The sequence below is a fragment of the Anoplopoma fimbria genome, chromosome 11 (assembly GCF_027596085.1).
Source record: "Anoplopoma fimbria isolate UVic2021 breed Golden Eagle Sablefish chromosome 11, Afim_UVic_2022, whole genome shotgun sequence".
NCBI classification, from domain to species: domain Eukaryota; kingdom Metazoa; phylum Chordata; class Actinopteri; order Perciformes; family Anoplopomatidae; genus Anoplopoma; species Anoplopoma fimbria.
In genome coordinates, this window is record NC_072459.1 from 5,368,773 (window position 1) to 5,379,000 (window position 10,228).

The 10,228-nt window shown below is 41.4% G+C and overlaps 1 protein-coding gene across 1 annotated transcript in view; it reads right to left on the reverse strand.

Annotated features, from left to right (window-relative positions):
- llgl1 (LLGL scribble cell polarity complex component 1) overlaps window positions 1-10,228 on the reverse strand; it is a 37,385-nt gene that overhangs the window by 23,664 nt on the left and 3,493 nt on the right. The gene's annotated exons all lie outside the window — the stretch shown is intronic.

Genomic DNA, 10,228 nt, shown 5'->3' on the forward strand with positions numbered 1-10,228 from the left:
CTTTCCCTTCACAATAAAAGCCTAAGAGAGATATATTATTAGAAGACGGATATCTTGCATTTGGTGTTGTTTATTTGTCATGCCCCCGGTGAGTAAAGACCTTTTTAAGTGAGGAAAACTGACAAGGAAAGTAAGTGAACAGAGAAAGTTAGCGTTCCACCACTGATCATGAGGACTGAAAACAGATGGACAGCAGTGGTTTGTCGGTGTATTCCAGCAATGCAACAATGACCACAACTCATTCATCACAAATCTTTACAGCAACTACCACAAATTTAAAGCTGGCTGTGCAAGAAAAGAGCGCAAAGAAATCTGTCAGCGCATTGGGAAAAGAAATAAGACCACTAATTACTATTTAAATGTCAGAGCCGAGACATTTGGCTGATCTCTAGCACCTCTGACAGGAAATATGGCAACTTCCATCTCCTATTTCAAACTTGTGTCATTCCACATAATACCGAGTAAAATATGTCCGACAGGCAGCAGAACAGCGGTAAAGCAGGGCAGAGGTTTTAATAGCTTTTAGGAGAGAGGGCAAACAAAGTGTGTGTGATAAAGACAGCGACAAAAAATTATATAAAAGCTCAACAGTGGCCCATGAGTCACACACACACATACACACACACACACTCCCTGATCATGGTGATGTCAGAGGACAGCTGGTGGAGGATTCCCGGTCATGATGTCATTAATGTATGTGTGTGTTTCCTCTGAGTTAAGCTCCCTCCCCCATGGCATCTGCTCATTGGCCAATAATAAAGTCCTAAATAGATATTAAATGTGTAAATGTGTGACCCTTCCTCTGCAACCGCAAGGCTGTTGTGTTAAAAACAGATACACAAACTTATCTAGTATAAATAAGAGCGTACACACACACACACGCAAAGATATGCAACGTCTGGAAACAATAAATCACCACAGCAGATTTTCTGAAAGTTTATCCGTTCGATTTGAACCTGAATGACAGATGGCTTGTTACACAGAACCATCTGAGAAGCCGTCATTGTAAACAGTTTGGAAGAAGGCCCTTTAAACAAATACTTTGATGGGCCACCTGCCAATCAAATGCTTGCCGAAGCGAGTCAGGAGAAATAGCAAAAACATCTTTCACATAGAGAAAAGTCTTCAGTTTCATTGTTGGCCATTCTTTCAATGAAGAAATACTCTCCAATTCTAATATAACTGATGCTACTGCAGCATCTAATAGTTGCAATAATAGTTAAATAATAGTTAAAATAGTTTTTTCTGTCTGTAGATATAATATTTCAGTTATTGTTGATTTTCTACTGTTTTTTATTGCTTATTTATAATACTTGTTTTTTGTTTATTTTTTATTTTCATTTTTTTCTTTTATCTTGTCTTTCTTCTACTATGTCTCTTGTGTGCACTTTACTCTACGCTGCTGTAAGCCTGCAAATTTCCCCGCTGCGGGACTAATAAAGGATTATCTTATCTTATCTTATCTTATCTACGCTAACGTCCTGGGGAGTCGCCATTGTTGTTTTAAACGAACAGTCACCTCTCAGCGTCGTCTCACAAACACCTAAACCACACCTGTAGCTGCTAGAAGATCCTCACAGGACGCCGATCGGTCCGTGCTCTGGATTACCAGATACCCATAAACACATATTTGGCACGAAAAGTCAGAGGACCACCAAAGTTACTACAATTCATTCTGAGAGGGACATCAATGTCTACACTAAATTTCAACACAATCCATTTAATAGTTGTTGAGTCATTTCCGTCTGAATCAAAGGGTCATGATGCTAGCGTGAGTAAAAACAAAGCAAGACTCCTATTTATTTTAAAATGGTAATTGCCAATTCCGTTCCTCAACTTATCCTGATTACACTTCTGATAAACATCCAGGACTGATTGCCTCTTCAAAACATGTCACATAAAGATATGCTTAAATGTAAGATATGCGGATCAAAAACAGTAATGAGATAAAAGGGAACTGCTGCTAATTCTCAGACTGCTTAGCCAAGAACTTCAGAGGCGTCTCTCTCAGTTCAAACACACAGAATCACAGAGCTGTAACACCAAAGAATAAAGGCCGCCATTGACTCTGTGTAGAGCTGGAAACACTGACTCAAAGCAAAGTAATTCAAACGCCTCTTCAATTCAATTTGGAAATGGAATAATGAAAGCATCAATAAAATGAACCGCAGCAATGAGACAAGCAGTCTGGGGTGGTACAGTGTTGGAAAAATGTTCCTCACAACATTGGAGACTTAAATCTTTGAGCAACCTGTTGAATGACACTCTGGTTTAACATAAAGATCTCTGAAAAAAAACAACATGTAGCAATGCAGAGATGTGCTGCATTGCTCACCAGAGAAGCCTGCTTGCACACAATGGAGGCCTACAGTAACTCATAATCACTGAATCACTGTCTCTTTCTCAAACACTCAAACAAAACACACACACACACACACCTCAAACACACACACTGTGCAATTGCCCGGTGATGCAGAGAGAGAGCGTTAGCAAGGATAAAGCGATTTCACGGTCTGAATACAGACAAACAGAGGGCATTGTCCTCCATGTCGGACACACACACACACATTCACGCACACACACGCACAAACGTGACAGAAGATTGGGACGGACAGGAAGGAAGGACGGATCACTAGATCCAAGTATGAATGTGCAGGTTGACCACACACAGGACGAGGATTAGACCGTCTATGACCGAGAAAAAAGTTTAAAAAAGAAAATCAAAGAAAACTTTTACACGTCAAACTTCAGACAACAAAAGACTAACTGGTTTTAGCGCTAAACTTTTCATTCAGCATTTTCTCCAACTCCCTTTTTTCCCTCCACACATACACACAAAACATGCACACACAATCACAAACTCCTTAGACGTCTGGCAAAAGGCAGTCTACAACAAGACAAGCCAAACAACTCCACCCACCCACTAGAGAAACAATCCCGTCTCATTTGCATCCTCCCCCTCAGCTAGTGACACACACACACACACACACACACACACACACACACACACACACACACACACACACACACACACACACACACACACACACACACACACACACACACACACACACACACACACACACACACACACACACACACACACACACACACACACACACACACACACACACACGAGAAATTGACTGATTTTGATGGCAACAGAAGAAATGCTCCAATAACATTGTTCCTGATCCCAACCTGGGAGGTTCAAGTTCAAGTTCTGGATCCGGTCCGAGTGAAGCGCCACGCCTCGTTGGAGCGTCCAAGAGTGTTGAGCAACTTTTAAGGGCTGATGTGGAGCTGTGAGTTTCTCAACGAGGTCAAACTGCTTGTAGAAGTATTTCATCAACCAATGTAAGCTTTTCTCAAAGTTTCTTATTGGATGATTGCCATGACATTTTATGAAGACATTCATCGTCCCCTCATGATGAATTGTAAACTTTCATCATCAGGTCAAATTTAGAATTTGTCCAATGCTTTTGCTTACGACCAAATACCGTCAAAACCAATGGTAGACTCGCTAGTATTTAATCAAATAATGTAACCTTTGTTGAGACAAGAAAGTCACATTCAGACGGATCAATATCAAGAAAAGGGATTGAAGTAGTATCCAAACAAGACTAATCTTTTACTTGAAACACTGTCAGATATTAGATTGGCAAAACAGATTGGCAATCGGGCAGGAACTGACTATAATAGATGGACCAGGTATCTGTGACAATCTAGTTCATCTCTATTTTTATATACTGGAATTAAAATTCCTTCAATTTTGACCAATCTGTCTCTGCATTAAAAAGTTTACACTTCTTTTTTCACCAAGTTGCTGGTGTATAACTTATGTCAATAACAAATAACAACTCAGTTATGTATTTGTTACTTTTTGTTTTACAAAGTTAGGTAAGCAATGTTTAAATAAAGCCTGAAGTCTCCTTATAGATCACAGAATGATCACAGTCTCTCAAAATTGCAATCCGATCGGTACTCGTATTGGCCAATAACAAAAAGCCCCGGTATCACTATCAGGACGGAAACAGTTGAATCATTGCATCCCTATTAAACACTTAAATTAGCCGCAACATTACCTTAATAGGCTTTTAAGCACCACCATTACTTTCTAATCTGCGTTTTTCTTCTTTAAATCTCTTTAACTTTAATTCAGTCACCACTAATAAATCAGCCCTGATTGTTTTTACACAAGTTTGATTTGTCAGTTTGGTTTAATGTTTTATTATTTGTCACTCAACAACCTCTCCACTCTGTCCAACTTGGTGAGACCACACACCCTTCATCACCACAGACAGGCCTCGGGGCAACGTGATGCCAACTGGACAGACGAGTGTGTGTTTGTGTGTGTGGCCATTCATCTGTAAGTGTGTCTAGGTGTGGGGGGTGAGGAGACCGGCAAGACCGTGAGAAGTTTTAGTCAGGAGAGAGATAAAACAGACGGAGAGCGATGATGGGAGGAATGAGAAAAAGAGACCGAAAGTAGCAGAAAATGTGCTTTACTGCATAAAAAAAAAAAAAGTTAGTAGGTGGAAGGCAATGTGTGGGTGAGGAGAGAGAAAGAGGGAGGGAGGAGGTGGTGAAGGGTGGGAGGAATGTTAAAAGCTTTGTCTTCAACTCTATTTAAAAAAACAACCAAACACTTAAACACTGACTTATCGATTCATTGAACGCCAAACGACAGAAAAAAGGATTACAGATTACATAACATGTGAGATGTTTAGTAGTATTTCCCCCGATACAAACCACAATCTGCTCAGCAAAGCATGAAAACAAATGAATATCGGCGTAAATATAAAAGCTGAAAATGGTCGGGGAAAATCTGTGGCTGCAGCACAACTGAGAGGGAATCGTATTGCACAAAAGAGCTGATGGGGAATTTACTGTTTTCACCACAAACTACAAAAAACAATGTGTTGACTTTGAGGACGGATAAACAGTTCAAGATCCGTTCACATTGAGCTGAAGCAGCTGTCAAGAGATGACTTCTCGGGCCACTGAGGACAATAAAACGTTGAACTTAAAGTCAGTCCATTCAGTGTTTTATGTGTGTCCTCGCTGTGACATCGCAAAGGATGAGGACTCACAACGTGAAAGTACAGATTTCAAGCTGCAACAGTGCTCGGCCACAGCGACGTCTACAACGTGAAGAAATACCAATAAAATGAATATTTTCCGTCTGTTCGTACAGATAGACTCATCGAGCATTCGCAACTTGTCAAGAGGTAAGATCCTATGAATCAGCTCAGCGTGGTGTGTGTGTGTGTGTGTGTGTGTGTGTGTGTGTGTGTGTGTGTGTGTGTGTGTGTGTGTGTGTGTGTGTGTGTTACCAACAGGATGTCAGACAGACAGCTGGAGCACACCCACAAACACACAGATCAAAGCTCTGCTGAGTGTGTGTGTGTGTGTGTGTCAATATTAGCTCATCCTCTGTCTGTTGGATTGCCGATACTGAAGCTTCGTGGTCACAACGTTTCAGTGTGACTCAGCGTTTACTGGACCGTCCAGATGGAGTCATAGTTTCATCTTATTTCATGTGTGTGTGTGGGTTCCTAACAGATACTGTAGTGCTGTCAGTAGCATCTTCTGACCATTTTACCCACAACTGATGCGTTTCTACCAGCGAGCTCTGCTGCCTGACGTGCCGAGCTGCAGACTTTTAATGCCCTCAGGCCTGCGAGGCACTTCTCATCCCCGGCAACTGCGCTGGTCGCCTTGGAAACCAATTCAAAAGCTTCCTTTATTAAGACTAGACTCAGCAACAAAGCTCTTACTCACCCAATCTGCACACACACACATACATGCATACATAGAGGGAGGGTTAACCCAGGGCAGAGCACCATGCATTCTTCGACAGGAGACGGACTCCTTAAGATCGCCCCCCCACCACCACACACACACACACACGTTCTCTCCCCACACACACACACACACACACACACTTCCACACAAAAAAACCTCCACAGATCTTTCTCCCCTTCCCTCCGCTGAGCCCCAGTCTGTGGTCGAAGCAGAAAACTCTCAGGGCGTAATATGACTCTGCCTTTATAAACACGCAGAGACGGAGAAAAGAACAAGTGAGAAACTCAACAAGAGGCTGAGAGAGAGAGAGAGCGGAGGAGGAAGAGGAGAAACCATCAATGCCAAGACGAAGAACAGAAGTTCAAACTTTGTTTCACAACTTTGTTGTAGAGTCAATAAACTTTACATCTATTCTCTTGAGGTTTTTGTCTCTTCCTACCTCTCAACACACACACACACACACACACACACACACACACACACACACACACACACACACACACACACACACACACACACACACACACACACACACACACACACACACACACACACACACACACACACACACACACACACACACACACACACACACACACACACTGTACGCTGCTCAAGTGTGTGTTGAGGAATCAAATCACACATCTGGCAGTAACGCTGGAAGTGTGTGTGTGTGTGTGTGCGCTACATTACTAGCAGGTATGCTGGCATCCCGTCCAGGTCAAACCAAAGTCAGTGGTCTGAGAGATTATCAGGGAATGTGAACATGAACACAGAAACATACATATTCAAAATGAAGGCTATCGTTTCAACTGAACCTGGTTTTCAGAACAAAATTGAGGTAAAGTTTGTAAAAACCCACTCAGCCCTGAATTCAGAGCTAAAGCAATTCATGGATCGGTCTATCAATGGAAAAAAAAAAAAAAGGTACTATGTTGATAGTCGATTAATCGTTTCAGAAAAAACACCAAACTCTCTCTGGTTCCATCTTTTTTAATGTGAGGCTCTGCAGCTTTTTTAGATCATTGTAAACTAAAATCTTTCTAATTGGTTTGCCTTCTTATTTCCTTCATAAGGATCATAAGATTGCTCGAATGCGTGAGTACATGTGTGAGTATTCAACTCCGTGTCTGTCCGCGGCTAATCTCACATTCTGCTGAAGCAAACTGCTAAATATTTCCGGTGTTCATTTATGGCTGCATACTCGAGGATCTCTCATGGTTACGGTTACTCAGACTCTCACAAAACAACCGCCATTGACTGCCCGCTGACTCCTCACTCACTACTCTTAACCGGCCTCCAGTTGGTAGGAGTGGCTAATGATAACACAGCTGAGGGCATCGCCGACTCCCAGCCGCTGTTCTGTGGCCAGAGACAGAGTGAGGGGGAAATCATAGACTGTATGTCTATGGTGAAAACAGTTTGCTCACTAGTGATGTTTTTGGTGTGTTTGGCTTTAAGCTATCAGCTATCAGCTAACTACACACACAGCTGAGTGCATTGCCTCCGCCTGGCCGCAATTCAGCCGCAACTCAGCAGCCAAAGACAAAGTTACTCTGTGCCTTTTTATTTTTTTCATCACGTAACATCCTAAATAAATGCTTCAAGTAGCGGTTGTTTCTGTGAGACAGAGCTGAGACATTCACCAGCACAGAGTCGGTGCAGACATCTACAAAAATTTAATGAGAGCTTATCTGTTGTTGGAGACATGCAGTTCAAATCAAACATTTCACCTTTATCGTTTTAAAGATGGTTTTTTTCCCTGAATTTTTTTGATTGTGATGTGCATAACAACAGCTTAAAAACTTCCTCGTTCCTGATGTTTTTCGGTGTGAGATCTCCTTAGAACAAGGCAAACGTTTACTGGCAATATTTGGTCATGTTGCAAGAGCTATGAGAAGTTCAGCAAAATATGTTTTTACTTCTTTAACTGGTTTATCTGAATGTTTTTAAAAGGCCTACAGTCTGAGCCACAGTTCTGATGCAATGACTGTGTGAAACAAGACACTTTTTTCTTTTGTTAACTTTCCAGATATTCTCTGTGGGTTTACGCATGCGGACTTTCCAGAAACCCCAACAGCAGCTGGGACCTCGTTAAAAAGCAGGATGAGTAGTCGGAGTTTTGAGTAACAGTCTTTTCGATAGAGCAGGTAAAGCCGCGTACAGGAGCTAGTTTTCTTGGCCTCACGTCTCTTTAACATTCCCTCGTCCTCACTGCCTCTGTTTATCTCCATCCCTCCCCTCCTCTGTCTCACCCCTCCATCCGTCTCCCTCTGGGGTGGAAGTGCCTGGTACCACCAGTCTCTCTCTTTCTCTCTGAAAGAATTGATTCTCCAGTCTAATGAATCAGCACAAAACACACAACCACAGCCAGACTGACACACGCACACGCACACACACACACACACACTGATCCATGTGCACTTAATAAATAACCTAACACATTTGCAACGAACACACATTCAGATTCAAACACCAGCATATTTGTGTTTATAAATCACATGCTCTCCACTGAAGCTTGAACACTCACAAGTGAAAACACGCGAGACAAAAAACATGAAACGTATCATCTTCATTTTCTACAGGATGATGTTGCTTGACCAGATATCAAAGTCTGAGCAAGCCTACAAACAACAACAAAACAGCCAACTGATAGCATCTGCCATCAACTGCAGCATCGTCATGGTAATCACCAGAGTGTTTGCAGCCACAGAGAGATGAGCGAGATCAAGAACGTGTCAAAGTCATGTGGTCAAATCGTGAGCATCCGACTGACTCGGAGCCAAATGATGTTTCTGCTGCGATGCGTCTCAGGAGCCAAACCAACGAGGCTTTACTCAAATCGTCCATCTTACTCTGTGTTGCTCAAACAGACGCAGTCACTGCTCTGCCTCTGATTCTGACCGCACGATTTCAAAAATGCATTTATGGTCTTCTAGGCCTCCGAGGATGAAAGCATCTGACAAATAGTGTATGTAATGATGGTGTTGTTGTTGTTTTGTTATGACTCTGGCCATCGGATAATATTTTACTCACTCAAGTTAATAGCAGTGATTTGAAAGCAGTAGCAGCTTTCCATCGGAGAACAGTAAGACAGGGACATAAGTAGCAAGAAACCCCATATTTTGACAGAAAATACACAGTTTGGGTAATCATTTGACTTCCATTTCTCTTTGATTTGGAGGGTTTGTTTGCAACCTGCCTGGTCACTCATGCTGCCTCCCATACGAGACACCTTTCTGGAAATAACCCCAAATTCCCAGACACTCAATTGGCGAGACAAAAATGTTAATAACAACTATTAAAACCAAAACCCAGATTGTACAAAATGACTAAACTTTCCCCTAATATTGTCAGTGCAGAAGGAAACAAAGTCCTCTCCACTTAAGTGGTGCAGACAGAATAACTCCCCAAAGAGTCAGACTGCACACACAGCAATGCAGCGCTCTACTAAACTGGTGTTACATAAACAGATCTGCTGCAGATGCATCGGATCAGGATTTCCTCAACAATCATGAAGCTCCGCGAGGAATCGAGAGAACGAGAAAAACCAACAGCAGCACATAGACTGTAACTCATATCTCAGTTAGCTTCAAAAAGCTATAAATAGTGAGGATGTGAAAGAAGTTTAGAGAATCAATAGTTATCTTTATACAACCTGAAGAAAAACGCTAAATCTTAAAATAAAGAAAGCATGACAGCTGCATGAAACACTGACTTCTGTTACCCTCAAACCAACAGAAGCTGCACTTCAGAGCTGGTGAACAAAATAAACACTGCAGCACTTCAAAGATGAAAACAGACAAAACCAGGAGAAAAATAGTTTCTGTCGAAGACGATATGAACTAAAAAGAACAATAAATTCTTACAATTTGTTTGATAGAAACTAGAGTATTCTTTGTTTCAATAATTTGGGATTCAGACATTTATTAATTGAAATTGGCTTATTAGTTAGGGCTGCCCCCTCTTATGTGACTAATCGTTGGTTTTTGTGTTGGTCAACTAAGATTTCTATCTTCTTTATGATTTTTAATGCTGAATGACTTATTAAAAGAACCATTTCCACAAAATGTGTTGTTAACACAAGATTTAAATGGTGTTTTTTTGGCGTTATTCTTTGTGGAGAAATTTGGTTTTACAGATCTGTTAATTAAATCAAGTTATCAATTATTCAACAAAACCATATTAGTCTTAAGTAAGCCCAAGAATTTCTTTGGTAGAGGACAGGCCAAGTATAAGTAAAGGTGGATCCGTCAGAGATTCATAAAGCTTGGTTTGGATTGATTGAACTACAGTATTCTTAGTTTTAATTATTTGGGATTCAGACAATACATTTATTGAAAATTGTGACATTAGTTAGGACTCCGCCCTTTGAGTTGATTAATCGGTGGTTTTGGTGTTAGTCACTAAAGACAAACAT